Source organism: Ambystoma mexicanum, chromosome 14 (genome assembly GCF_040938575.1).
Source record: "Ambystoma mexicanum isolate Mex_15411 chromosome 14, UKY_AmexF1_1, whole genome shotgun sequence".
NCBI classification, from domain to species: domain Eukaryota; kingdom Metazoa; phylum Chordata; class Amphibia; order Caudata; family Ambystomatidae; genus Ambystoma; species Ambystoma mexicanum.
Window position 1 is genome coordinate 44,491,004 of NC_090940.1, and position 14,977 is coordinate 44,505,980.

At 50.8% G+C, this 14,977-nt stretch overlaps 1 protein-coding gene across 2 annotated transcripts in view; it reads right to left on the bottom strand.

Annotated features, from left to right (window-relative positions):
• The window catches only part of SCFD1 (sec1 family domain containing 1), a 1,005,810-nt gene that overhangs the window by 560,108 nt on the left and 430,725 nt on the right, over nucleotides 1–14,977 (bottom strand). The gene's annotated exons all lie outside the window — the stretch shown is intronic.

A 14,977-nucleotide genomic window follows, 5' to 3' on the forward strand; every position in this document is an offset into this window, starting at 1 on the left:
ACCGAGGGCGGCACCTGAATCGGGTCCGACATCCTGCCGGAGGACTGCGACCATTGCATCTTGAGTGCCCACTGCAAAGATCTCATTCGCAGGCGAGCCTCTGGCACCAGAAGAATGCAGGATGCCATGAGGCCGAGCAACCTCAAGAACTCGAACGCTGGGAGCGTCTGGGCATGCTGAAACTTGCGCACCATCTGCTGAATGTGAAGAGCCCTCACCTGGGGAGGAAAACACTGCCCCAGGGAAGTGTCGAGCACTGCTCCGATGTACTGGAGCCTCTGCGTTGGCGTCAAATGGGACTTCTTTAAATTGAGGGAGAAGCCCAGCCTGTGAAGGGAGTGGCAGGCGACGGACAGATGATCCAGGACCTGCTCGGGAGAGCTCCCCCTGATCAACCAATCGTCCAGGTAGGGGTAGACGTGAATCCCCCCTTGCCTGAGATGCGCTGCCACCACCACCATGAGCTTGGTGAAAACCCTCGGGGTGGAGGTCAAACCGAACGGCAGGACCCGAAACTGAAAGTGCGAGTCGCCAACCGCGAACCTCAGGTACTTCTTGTGCTTGGGATGGATCGGCACATGGAAGTAAGCATCCTTGAGGTCGAGTGACACCAACCAGTCCTGAAGCTGAAGGGCCTGGAGGACTTGAGAGAGAGTAACCATCTTGAACTTGTCCTTCCTGAGGAGTTTGTTCAAACCGCGCAAGTCCATGATGGGTCTCAATCCCCCGTCTTTCTTGGAAATCAAAAAATAAGGGGAATACCATCCCTTGTTCCTCTCCGCTACAGGCACCAGTTCTATGGCGCCTTTCTCCAGCAGGGCTTGAATTTCCTGCGCAAGGAGCGGATCCGGACACTTCAAAGAGAGGTTCCCCGGTGGATTGTCGCGAGGCCTGTGCCGAAAGGGAAGACAGTAGCCGTGGGTTATGATCTCCAGAACCCACACATCCGAAGTAATGGCACGCCACTCTACAAGATGCTGCGCCAGCCTTCCCCCAACCGGCGAACCATGGGACAAGGCCTCATGACTGAGTAGGAGCGGCTGCGGCGTTACCTGAGGGCAAAGAGGCAACTGCCCGAGCGGCCTTGGCACCACGGGTACCCTGTCGTCCACCTCTGGTACCCCTGCGTTGGCCCCTTTGACTGCCAGCTCCTCTCGCTCTACCAAAGGACGAGTAATAGCGAAAGGAGCCACCCCTCCACTGCTGTCCCCTAGGACGAAAAGGCGGAGGTTGGCGAACTGCAGCGCCCAACGACTTCGCTGCAGCTTTTGAGGTCTGCAACCTCTCAAGGCTCTCGTCAGCCTTGCTGCCAAAAAGATGTTCACCATCAAAGGGCATGTTGAGGAGCCGGGACTGCACATCAGGAGCAAACCCCGACTTCCGCAACCACGCAAACCTGCGTATCACGGTGCTCGCCGCCATGGACCTACTGACGCATTCAGCTAAGTCCAAACCCGACTGAACGGACTCACACATGGCATCCTTACCATCCTGGACCAAAGCAAGGAAACCAACCCGTTCGTCCCCTTCGGGAATATGTTCAGCCGCTAACGCCACACAGTTCCACAGAGTGTGCGTGAAACGTGACAAGGCACAAATGGAGTTGGCCGCCTGAAGCGCCATACCACCAGAAGAAAACACCTTCTTCGCCCAGCCATCAAAACGTTTGTCGTCCCTATCAGGAGGGATGGTAGGGTACGACGCCTGCTTTGCCGGGGCCGTGGCCGCCTGCACCACCAAACTTTCCGGAGTGGGGTGCCTGGTCAAGTAGCAGGGGTCGCCACTGGCTGGACGGTATTTCCGCGACAAGGATCTGCCCACTGCCGGGAGACTCTCCGGAGCAGTCCAAGCCGCCGCCACCCTACGCTGTAAAGCCATATGGAATGGCAGAACCGGGTCAGATGGGGGACCAACATCAAGGATGTCCGTCAGATCATCCTGCACAAACTCCCCTGGGGGAGCAGACCATCCCAGATACTCAGACACCCTAGCCATAAGGCGCCGGTATGAGGAATCGGCATGGGAGCCAGGCTCAGGCCGACCAAATTCCACCTCCGGAGAGGTGTCCAGACCACTAGCATCATGCAGCGACTGCCTCAAATCGTCAAATTGACTATGGCCCGAGACAATGTCATCCGGCACCTGATCAGGAACCAGGCCAACCGAATCCTCATCCGCCTCCGAAATATAATCCAAGTGGTGGAAAGGCACCTGAGAGTGCCTGCTCTTAGCCAGAGCCTTCCTAGGGGGTACACCCGAGACACGGGGCACCTCCGACACGAAAGGCGTCGATGGCGTCGAGCGAATCGGCGCCGCCGTCGAGAAAACCGGCAACGGCGCCGAGAGGATCGGCGTCGACGTCGAGGAAATCGGCGTCGACGTCAGATGCAGCGCCTCCAATATCGGCGGCGTCGACACAGCCCTCGAAGCCGGAGCCCCGAGCGTGTCCCTCGACGACCTGAACGTCGACGGCTTCGACGACTTCCTCGGAGCCGGAGCTTCGAGAAAGCCTGTCGACGCCCTCGACGCCTCAGACGTCGATGTCTTCCTCGAAGACATCACAGGTGCACACGGTCTCGATCGCGTCGAGGACCGGGACCTGGAACGGGTACGGCGAGAACGAGCCTCCTTGTCCGAACGGGACCTCTCCCGTGACTCGTGCCGACCACTCTTGCGAGCGGCGTCTCTCGACCTCACACGGCCGACCCCACTCGGGGCGCGGACGGTTGAGTACCCTGCGACTCAAGAATCGCCAACATTTTCTTCCCGAAGGAAGCCCATTCCTCCGGCGTCGCACGGCTGGTGGGATAACCGACGTGCCGGGCAGAGTCCTCGGAAGAGGACCTGGAAGGCGACCGGTGACGGCGCTTCCGAGAACGCCTCGAAGAGGCAGAGGAGTGGCGAGACCGACTCCTAGAAGAAGACCGACGAGACCTCCGACGACGACGCGGAGAGTCACCCCTCGAATCATCCGTCGAAAGCCCCGCCGACTTCGACTTCCGGGGCTTGGACACCCGACCTACCGACAATTTCTTCTTACGTTCGCGTAAGGCCTTGGAAGTGAGCGACAGGCAGTCGACACAGTCATCCGTGTCGTGGGCCTCCCCGAGGCACCAGAGGCAGGCGTCGTGCGAGTCAGTCACCGACATCTTGGACCCACACACCCCGCACTTCTTGAAGCCCGGACGCGGGGTTGAAGACGAAGTGGAAGACATCGCTGCGAAGGAATATTCACAAACGAACAGGCTCGAAGAACCAGAAAGAACAGAACTCCAAAGAGTCGAGGCTAGAACCGAGAAACACGAAGCAACACGTTCGCGGAAAAAACGGAACTGAGGCTACTGGCGTCGTGCGTCCTACTTATCACATCGGATGACGTCGGACGTCGGAGGAGGTCCTCGACGGCGGCGCATCGACGTCATCGACGCAGGACGCAGACGCCGAAAAAGTTTCCGAAGCAGCACAGCTGTGGTGATTACTGTCATAGATATGGAATACGTCGGAGGACCCAATCCCCTCGAAACCATCTTCACGCACCCAGACTCGTAAAAGGGTTTCATCGGAGGTATCCAGGAAAACCAGGGGGTTTCCGGGGAGAGAGAGGCCATACTGTCATGATCCGCCCCTGGAAGCTATGGCACGATTGGAAAGCACTGCCACGGAGAACCTGACAGTAACGGCCTAGCCCTCAACCAATATGGCCGCCATCGCTATTTAAACCAGCCCCGCCTACTTACCTGCGCGTTGTATCTGTGATTTCCATCGATACGCTCGCTCGGCTACTCCTCCGAGTAGCCCCCCCCCAGCCTCCTTCCGTACTCTACCTGCCCTGCACACCACTTGTCCAGCCTACGATTTACCTTGCTTCCTTCGTTCTCCGGCGTCTGCCGCTCTTCATTCCACTCTGTTTACTTACCTTCGGCGCCTCGCCGTTCCGACTCGCGGTATCCTCCGCCTCTCTCGCGCCTCCTTGCGTTCACCTCTATTAACTTCGGGGTACTGCCTATCCTTTGGGTTCGGGACTATCCATAGCTTTTAGTCTCTTCCTCTCTTTCTTATCGTTCTGCTTTCATCACTCTCTTCTGAATCATTTACGGATCCTTCTGTGACATCTTACATATGATTTATTATTCCTGCCAGTTTGCTTCCTATGGGATCCTGAGAAGATAAGAGTCACCCCAGAACTTACCCGGTCTGCCTCTTGCAACTATACTCGACTCGAGTATCCTTCCTGGAACTGCCTGCAGGGTTTTTTGTGCCATCCATCGGCTTTTTCCCTGTCTTTTTGGGGCTTGGCTCCTCGGGCCCCCCTCAAGACAGGTCCCATTCCCTGTCGAGGTGGCCTCCGAGGGAGCCAGGCCTTACTTGCATGACAGGAAGTCAAAGGAGAAACCATCTAAGGAACGTTCCAAGGTGCTACGGAAGAAGTCATCCAGTGTCCCAGGATCTTCAGGTGAGGAGCAGGGGGCGGAAGGTGATCAACGTGACAGTGTAGGGGGGTGTGAACATAGAAGAGAGACTGACTGGAGTGCCCAATTGGAGACAAGTTCATTAATGCTAAATGGTAACTGTTAGGTGGTTTGTCAGAACCCCCACTGGTGTAGGGTTCTGGGAAGCCAACCTTGGTGTGCCTGCAAAGATTTGACAAACAAGTGTTAACTGAAGAGAGGGTCCCTAGAATGACCCTCTTGATCCCCATAAGCATGTTGGCCCGAAGAGCCAGAAATGCAAGATGCCAGTCACTGTTTGGCCAGCCCCCATATGCGAACAGATATTCTATCAGACAGCTATTCAAACCTTATCCAGATGACGTCTTCCTGGACAACAGTGCCTCAACACTGATCATGGATGCAGGTGCCTCACTGGATCTGATCGACTAATGATAAATATCCAGCTGTGCTGACGTCATTGGAGACACCACAACATAGTAACGTTGGCTATGAAGCAAACTCGCATCTCTGCACGAAGTTACATAGACACACACTTGCACACACGAAGAACATGATTACACAGTTCTGTAGATAGAGGACAGGTACATATACATACTGTCAGAATCCTTTCTTATTTTCTCTCATTAGCCAAACGCAGAAACGCGAGAAAAGCAAGAGATGCAGAGCAAGCTTGTAGTGGCTTATTGCAACTAACCACATGGAACTACAGGGTCATATAAGGAACCTGGAAGGACCAAGTGCCACTAACCCATAAGGAACATAATACAATATGGACATATAGGGCCTCATTACGAGTCCGGCGGTAACCGCAGCGGTAAAACCGCCTGGTTACCGCCGGACACGTATTACCATTCCGCCTCCGTGATTCCCGGAATTACCGGGGCATTACAACCCCGGTTTCCCAGGAATCACAGAGGCGGAATGGTGTTAATCCCCATTCCCATTGAGTCCTATAGGACTCAATGGGAATGGGGATCATGGAAACACCGGCAGCATCTCGTAATGCTGCCGGTGTTTCCTCGTCCGCCTGCAGACGGGCGGTGTTAAACCCACCAGGTCAGACCAGGCGGGAACATCACCTCCCACCTGCAGGAGTTGTGATCGCCCGGTATGGAAACAACGGTGGCGGCGGGTTTACCGCCACCGTTGTTTCCATACCGGGCGATTTGTAATGAGGCCCATAGAAATCTTTGCATACCTATAGTAGAATAACATGAGCCCACAATATGGCAGAATATGAGACGAAAGAAAACAAGATTTTGCAGCACACTGTCCAGGGCTGGTGCTCGCAGCCACGGTCAGAGATGCGCAGAACAATCCTAGTCCCAGAGACAAGGAGCTACCTGCAAAATAACAGAATAAATCCTCACTAATTGCAGACAGAAAAGCTCAACTTTGCGGCCTTCACCCATGTGATCCGGCCGAGTCGAACAATGGCCATTTAGCCACGGTGGGAAGAGGAGCAGTTCCCAGCAAAGCAGACAAGAACTGATACATGTGTAGTTTTACAACGTAGCAACCTGCAGGCACTCTCTAAGGCAAAGTGGTTATACAAGTAGCAACAATGGGGACACACAGTCTTTTTCATCACCTCGAGAAGGTACACAGAGATCTGAGAACAGAGCTGGGCCCCAGGCCTGAGGAGATGTGCTCCAGCCAATTAGGGATCACAAATCCATGGGTGGATGGCAAAGGGCAAGGGCCAATGGTAATCCTGCGACCCTGCAACAATGTAATAGATCGTTTTTGGGGAAGGCTCAGGCAAAGCCACCCGACATGTGAGGACCATTCAGCCATCCTCTCTAGGTGCTGTCTATAGGCAATATCACCCCAGCGACCCAATAGCGGAAGCTCTTAGGTTTTTTGGGAAGAGCCTAACTTGTGATGCCACACCCCAACAAAAGCCCCTGACACAGGCTCAGGAGCTATGATTGCTGGATATTTTTCTATTTCCTGTATGATCCCTGTCTGTTATGGAAAATAAAGGACAGTTCTAACTTGCCCTTGGCAGAGTCCTCCGTCTGTATGCCAGGGGAGGGTTTGTTGGGCTCTCAGTGCTTTAAACAGTGAATGCGTAGTATGAACCCCGGACCTCTAGTATACCTATACATAACCCTCTCTTGTAATGATTCATTTAATATGAATACAGTAAGTAAAGACATTAAGTTAAGTAGGAGCAATATATACATACACACAATCACAGTTTGGTGTCCTAATTGGAACCAACACATCCACACAGAGTTCAAACAATAGCCTAATGTAGGGGGAATAAATATTGTAACTCTTTTAAAGGCTTTATAAGGCTCGCCAACACTTTGATACAAAACTTTACAGGTCCAATCCCTGGGCTAGGAACAAAGATTCAACAATTTCCCGAGTACGTAACCCAATTTACAATACGTTCAAGATGCTTTGCATGAGTTCTCACAATTCTCCCATAGGGAATAAAGTGGCGAAAGCATCAATAGACTGGTTTACATGTAAGTGGGCTTTGCTGAGGAGGAAAGGGGTAGCTACCTGTGCTGGACAGACAGGATACACAGGCACTCACCTCGTCATCGCTGGGGTCAGAACAGCAACCAGGCCCAGCATTTGTATGACATGTGTTAGGACAGTTTTTGCACCACCCTCTTTTGAGGATTCTACAACCAGTAACCCTGGCGGGACTGCCGACACAGCTGACAAAAAAGGGAAGCCAAACCCCTCTTACACATGTGTAGAGGTAGCATGGGCAGAGCAACAATGCTCAACTCTCTGGTAGGGGTAGTAGGTCTACACAGAGGCACAACTAGTCCACACACATACATCCAGAAATGATACTACTCTAATATACTCACAATGTCCTCTTTTTATAAAGTAACACATATAAAACTATCAGTTCAAATAAGTACTTTGGGTATTGATAGAGTATTAATTCTCCTCCCCACCTCTCCTTCTCCCTCACATTCCCACTGCACTACTCTCCCTATTGCCTTCAGTTTAATTGCTCTTCTTACTGGTTTGTTGATTGATTCATGACTGTAATTTGCTTCTACCGTTTTACTGTTTTATGTTTTATGTACCAAGTTGTTCAATTGTGCAGAGCTTTGGTGTAAAGTGCTATATAAACAAATAAATACAAATAAATACAAATGTCAGCACATTACAAAAACAGTAAAGCCTATACAACGACTCTCCGAACCCCAATGTCTATATATTAGCCCCCTACCAACATAAAATAACATAGGGATGGGGAGAACCAGGGAACCATAAATCTAACAAGCAGGGAAGTCCCTTATTGGCCTACATCATAAAGTACAGTGTGCTTTAGACACAAAGATACATAGGTGGATAGAGAGAGAGTTTAATGTTGATGGATAAAAGAATCATCATAAAAGCAGAATGAATGGGGGTGTGGCTTGAAGCTCCAGCGATGTGGACGCTTCAGTGAAAGCCTCTGTGTGAAACCCGAATTGTATGCAGCTGTCGCCGGTCCCAGCGCCTTGGCGATGCTTGTAAATCCTTAGCATCGTTTATGAGCTGAGGGGGTACACGAGGCGAGCAGCAACTCCAGGAATCAGCCTGGAGCTGAGATATTTGAGCTTAAGGCGGCATCGAATCCGTGGCGGAGTTCTGGCAAGATGGTGGCCGGTCGCCGGAGCAATGATAGCTCTGCCTCTCAGCCTTCTTTCCTGTGCCCTGTGTTCCCTCACGCGGGGAGCGGGGACTGAGACGATGATCCTGCCAGGCGGGGCAGCGGCTAGGAGGGACGCTTCAATGCATTCCGGAGGATGTCGATGGAGAGGAGCCCTGCTCCAGGGCTTCCGCAGGCGGCCGGCAGAGATAAGGTGGTAAAAGCTCCCCCCCCATAATCGGCGATCAGCACCTGGCCCCAAACGGAGTGCAGAAGTAGGAGAAAGTGGCAGCCATGCTCGGTTGAGAGCTAAACAAAGCCCCATACCTGGTGAGCGGGGGAGGGCCCTGGGGTGGACCTGCCCAGAGCCCTGGTAGAGCATTCACCCTCGGCCTCACCCTCTGGGCCCAACACTCTAGACGAAACAGCTTTGGTGTGGCAAGGGCCCCACGGGAGAGGGGCGCACTTTGGTCTGAGCATGCTGCCTCTCTGGATAAAGAAGGGAGAAACCTGTGAACTGTCCAGGCAGACGTGATCAAGTGGACATCAGTACACCCTCAGGGAGAGGCCCCTAACACCGTTAATCATGGCCAAACATCAAAAGCCGCAAAACAATGCTGACACAGCCTCGCTCCTACAATCGCAAGACAAGGGGGAAAAAGCAGAAGTGTTGAGAGCCCCCTCCCACTCTTGAGAGCGCCCCATGGGACCACTAGCCACGAAAGAGGACCTCCAGTACTTCATGTGAGAGATCAAGATGGAATTTTGCAATTGCATGACTGAGATCTCAACGAAACGTGACCGAGTGGACCATCAGGTTCTCGAGGTGAACAAAGGCTCAGTGAGGGTTAAGACCACTTTACAGAACAATCAACTCTAGTGGCAGAGCTACAACACAGGATGCAGGTACTAGAGGGGAGGAGCAGGGCCATGGAGATTAAACAAGAGGACATGAAGAATAGAGCCCATGGAAATAACCAGGTTAGGGGGGGGTCACTTCCTCGATTGCAGATCAGGCACTGTGCGACTATTTCGGAGATCTCTTTCAGATGCTCTTATCAAACCCCAACAAGGCGATGATACTCTTGGACTGTACCCATAGACTGAGGACCCGCAGGAGGGTGTCCTCAGGCAATCCACCGGATGTGATAACACAGGTCCGCTTTTTCCCAGTGAAACTATAGATCCTAACGGCGAGCCGGACTCAGGGCATCGCTAAACACTTTCCAGGACCTCGCAACAACAACAATACAGAGAAGAAGAGCACTCAGGATGCCGACAATTTTTTTGCAAGATCAAAAGATCAAATATGGTTGGTTGTTTCCCTCTACTCTGCTATTCCCTCACTGGGACGCAACTCGAACCATCAACTCCCTGGCCGAGGTCATCTTGCGGGAGGCTACCCTCGACAAAGATGACAACTTTCTTATGGAACATCTCACGCCAAAGAAACAGGAAGCCCCCAAACTGAAACGTAACACTTGGGCGAAGGTAGCAAGGGGGTGGCTGCCAAAAGGAGCTGGGTCATTAATTTGGACATCGTCCCATGGTTGGGGCAAACTCCTCGCACTGGGGAACTTAGTAAAACCACTTTGTGGCACCTTGGAAGCTTAATGCTCATGATGGCCTCGATCGAGGTGAGCACCTCCTCCCAGTTGTCTCGAACAAGGGGCAGTCCCACCACATGTGCAAGTCCCTCGCACCCCACAATTTCGCCAGCACTTGGGGTCCAATGAGGGCTGGAAGTGGTGTAGTCGAACCGAAGGGTAGTACCAGCGAAAAATAAGTTTGAGGGCGCACTCCTTATTAGTCACACATCTCGAGGAGGGGAAATTCCTTGTCCAAATGTTTACCCAGGTTCGATCGCCCAACTGGAGGCCCAGATCCATCTCCCATTGTAACATGTAATTAGGTCGGTTAGCCAGAAAGTCCTCCTGCAGGAGCTTAGTAACCTAGAAATAGCCCCCCCCCCACCTTGTGGGCCCTCCAGTAGAGTGAGTTCAATAGGCCTGAGGATTCGGGGGTGCATAACCCAATGACGAAGTTGGGCATAGGAGTTCTTATCTGTCTCAGAAAGTTGGACTACTCCCTTACAGTTTTTGAAGGTGCGGGCTGGGTGTTTTCAAACAGTTGTGAAAGGGTGCTCAGCCCGCCTTGGGTCCAGTTCCTGAAGTTTAAGAGAAGCAGGTCTGGGGTAAAAGCGGAGTTATGGAAAAATGGAGTGTGCGGACCCAAGCTCCTGGGGATCCCTCTTATTTTCATGGGCCAGTCCCAAATCTGACATTTTTTGAAGATTTCAAGAGTGTTTAAGCATCTGATGTTATTGCCTTCCATAAATTGCACATTAATTGACTATACCTCCTCTAATAGGTAAGTAGCAAGTCTTGTTCCTCCAGAGGAACCACTTGTCACCTAAAAATTAAATACTTGCCTTTTTCAGGCCATAAAATAGTGTGCAGGGGACACGAGTTACCCAATAGAGAAATTCACCCTTTTTCCAGTCCAAAATCTTAACTGTTGTTTTGGTGGAGTAGAGAATTTCGGGCCAGAATTTCCGTGCTGTTTGGGGAACGTGCGGAGGTGAAGTGAGAGTCTAAACTGCTCGATGTCGACACATTTTGGAGGGTCTGTGGGTGATAGCCAGGCGCGGAAGCAAGATAATTGCACCACCACGTAGTATTTGCGCGGATGCAGAACTCCCAACCCTCCCAGACGGGCATTGCCCATTATTACATTGTTAGGATTCCTGGCTTTTTTACCCCGCCATATGAATGGAAAACAGTTTTCGTTGCAACCGGATGAGGGGCTTTTGTGGTATCTCCACTGGGAGTGATGAGCAAGCATAAAGGAACCGGGGAGCAGATTCATTTTGCAGGCTGTAATGCACCCCATCAGAGAAATATCTTGGGTGGGCTGTGAGAAACCTGAAGGTGTCTCCCTGACTAGTCCACGGGGGTCAGTCATCCAGGTGGCCAGGACACGGACATCGCTATTGGATCTAGTTCATGGGGGTGGACCAGTGAGGGAGGATCATCTGGATGGGGGTCCTCAGGGAGTGGAAGTGGGACACTGACGGGTAAAACACGGTTTCCCCCTTCTTCTGACAACTTTTCCCCAACCTACCACTAGGATACACAAACACTTTACCCCCCCTTTCCAACACGAACACTTTTGCATACCACGAAGGACTGACTAACTACCACCCAAGCCATTTACCTGACATTTCCCAACACCAGGTCAGGCAAAGTCAGGCAATTAACCAGAACCCTACACACCTGACGGCCCTTTCCCGTCCCAACAGTGATAAAAGGTGGAGGACTAGAGCACAATACGAGCAGGGCAGATCGCACGACGTGAGAGCTAAATCAGCGTGGCAGTTCAGGAGGAGGAGAAAGATGGCACATACCAAGAGGGTGACTCAGAGAGAAGAAACCTTGGCCTTTACGAACAAGGCCTGTGAAACCTCCACCAAAGGAATCATAAGAGCGCCAACAATAGCCAGCGTATGTTGCAGCAGATGTCAACGGTACACAAGACCCTCCTCCGCTGTTAACCAAGCCAGGAAAAGACACTTGTCTCCATGGTACCAACCTTGACTCCAAGGAGTAAGAAAGCCAAGCGGTTCATCAGAGCCAATGAGTCAAGGGGAGAGTAGATAAGAAACCGAACTGTGTTAAAACGAAAAGTAGACAATGGCTAATTGAACTGTGAAAGCATGAAGAGCGATTGATGAAAAAGGGGGAAAATCAGCAACAGAGGAGTCCAGCACCATGTGGGTGCTCACTCAGTAAACTCTGGGCGATTACCCAATTGTTGAAACTACCAGAACCAGAAGGCCTTGGGAAAGGCGAGAAGGGGGACAAATCGGTCATACAGGGGTCTTGTAAAATCCTTTGTACAGTCGAAAGTCTTTGGCTGACAGATGATTGTGAAGCCAAGGGAAACGAATCCCGCATCGCAAGAGTTGAATGAGAAAGGCACGGTTGACAAGATTGGCAAGAGTGAACCCAAAAGAGGGATGCCGATAAAGAGGTGCAAAGTCTAAAGTCCTGAAATACAGTGTGTTGAAAAAAGTGAACCCGGCCGAGCGTATAAAAGTGTATAAAAAGACATTAAGATTTGCGAAGGCACAACAAAATTGCCTTCAAAGCCATAGTGAACCAGATCGAGGCAGGTGAACAGTCGAGCCGGAGCTGAACCTGTAAGAGGGGGATCCAAGCGTGAGAAGCTACCACCCACCAACCTGTGAATGCAACAAAGCAAAGTACAAGAGGTAAAGCCTTGTGAATGCATGCTCTGTCAGAGTGAGAGCAGACAAAAAAAGCTACTATTCGAGAGGGGTCTAAACCCGGAGGAGTAGGAACCCTGGGGCGAAGAACTGTCACCCAAATAAAACCAGAGAAGAACTCTAGAACTTTATGTTGCAACTTTTACTTTGAACCAGTCAGGCTCTCAAAAGCAAGAAAACATAGCTATCGGAGGTCCTGGTATCATTAAGGAACTTTCTAGGGATCTGCGCCCGGAACAGGGGGATCCAAGGGTGAAAGGCATCACCCAACGTGCAAGCAGAAAATACCTTTTGATTATTATTTGGAATACATCAGGCCTATGGCGACAAGAGACTTTACCACCAAAGGCCCCGATTACTGAGAACGGAACTGTTAGCTTGTGCTGGGAAAGCTTGAGTGTGTGCTGTTCTCTAAAATCCTAACTTGTCCCATGCTGAAAACGCGGGGAAGGGAGACCCCAACTACTGCATCTTGACATATTATTTGCGAACACTTCTTTCTTACTTATGAACATTATACCACACTTCTTATCGTATTAACCGTAAGGATTGGCAATAGGGTTTTTTAGTATAGGCCCTTTTATTTGACAAGAGACCACTAGGCCTGCCTTATTATTGTTTGATGGTTGAAGCTTGTTCCCATCTTAGATTTAGGTTTAGATTAGGCATTTTTCCAAACAACCTATACAGTTTAATAAAACACCTTTGAACTGTGATCACTTGTGTCCGTCTTTACTGTTGCCACCATGAGTTCCTTACAGGACCAACCGGTGGACTGACCAGCTCTGTCTTGGGCTACTTCACTGCAGCCATCGCTGTTCTGGGCAGAGCCTTGGAACTTTGCAGATCTTCAGCTTGTGCCACAAGTCGCCTACTCCTGCATGTTCAGCCGTCTCACTCCAAGGGAAGCTGTGCTGGGCCTGCTCCTGTGTTCGCCACTGGACGATCGCCTGTCGCTGCCCGACTGTGGTGACCTTCGTTGGATTTTGTCTTCTTTGTGTCCCTGAGGTGTCCTGTGGTCAACTCTCCCACAGAAGTCTTCATTTGTCTTTGTTTGGGTCTTCAACTGAAACCGATTCCCAGGCACTGCAACCGACTGGAACAAAATTACTGCAAAACAAAGTATCTCTCCTGTCCAGACGTATAGAGGATCCACGCAAAAGCAATCAAGATGGAGGAACAAGCCTGCAACGAAGTCTGGGAACTCTGCAAGTGCGATCCTTAGAACTCTGAGCCGGGGGAAATCTACATACTTGTTGCTTTCCCCCCAGCCTCCCACAGGGTACCAAGGGTATAAAGTCCTGACCCTAAATCACACTCTCAAATGATCTTTGGTGGTGGAACCTGTGTTAAGAATCCTTCCCTATGGCTATCTTAGTGTGTTGGGATTGAGCGGAGTACTTACCTTATCTGAATTTGTATGAATGTTAATAATCATAATGACTGGAACTGCAACTCTTTATATAAACCTACCTGAAGAGTGAATACTTTGGAACTTTGGACATTTGGGCACATGGCGCCACATCATCTTAGGGTTGGACTATTATTTGAGTTAGGGGAGCTATTCTGCAATTATTGTGATGAGTACTGTATTTCTATGCATCTAAATATTTACCAGTGTTTCACTGGTCATTGAATCAAATGCTGACCTATGTTCCCTATGGGTGAATGTATATATCTGTTTTATAAAGGTTTTGCACGACAATATTTACCTGGAATTTGTATCTGATTAGTGTGTTATCTAAAGGCATAATAAATAATAATATATTTATACTTACCTGCTTGCCTGTCTAACTGGAATTACTGGTGTTTCTCTGTGTGGACTCATTGTAGCCCTATACCACTCTCACACACTTCCTGAGACAAAGCCTTGCCACTCGGCTACCTACCTTGATTGGGTTTGGCAAATGTGATGAAACCAGTGGAGTCATCACTGAGCTCCCGGCGGTAACCTCCTCATGTGGCCAGGGGATGGCAGCCGCTACCTACCTGATCCTGGGGGCGGCAATAGGAGGGAGGATCACATAGGAGGAGACAGCCTGCGGGGAGATGTCATGACTCCATCGGGTGAGGCATGGTATCCCCGATGTTCCCTTGAGAATATCTACCCATGTCAGAAACCTTTTGTCAAATCTGTCAACCAACTTTGTCAACCTGATAGAATCGCCTTGTTCAATTCTACTTGTCAGTCTATCAGAGATAACTTTCCATCATAACCAGTTGGAAATGCTCATCCAAGTTCCGTGAGGCAATCATGTACAATGGACTTCTGTTCCCAGAATTCACAAAGTACTGAGACGAAAAAGAGGAGTGATCGAACAATGTGAAACAAGAGAGACTATGAACCTAGTGAGCATTCTAGTGTTTCCTGGAACACATCCGCACTCGGGAAATGTAAGCAGCGCAAACAGAGAATGGAGGGCAGCTGCTTTTGCGACTGGCGAGAGAGAGTCAGACCTCTCTGCACAAAGCAGAGAGTCAAGAAGCCAGATGCGGCATGGTGGAGTTAAGTGCCTCGGCGCCGAACGGAAAAGGAACTAAAGAACCCAGAGGCGCTGCGGGAATGCCAGGAGACAAAGGGGAGGAGCAGTTTAGTTACCGGAGCCAAAAGGACAGCAGGCGTGT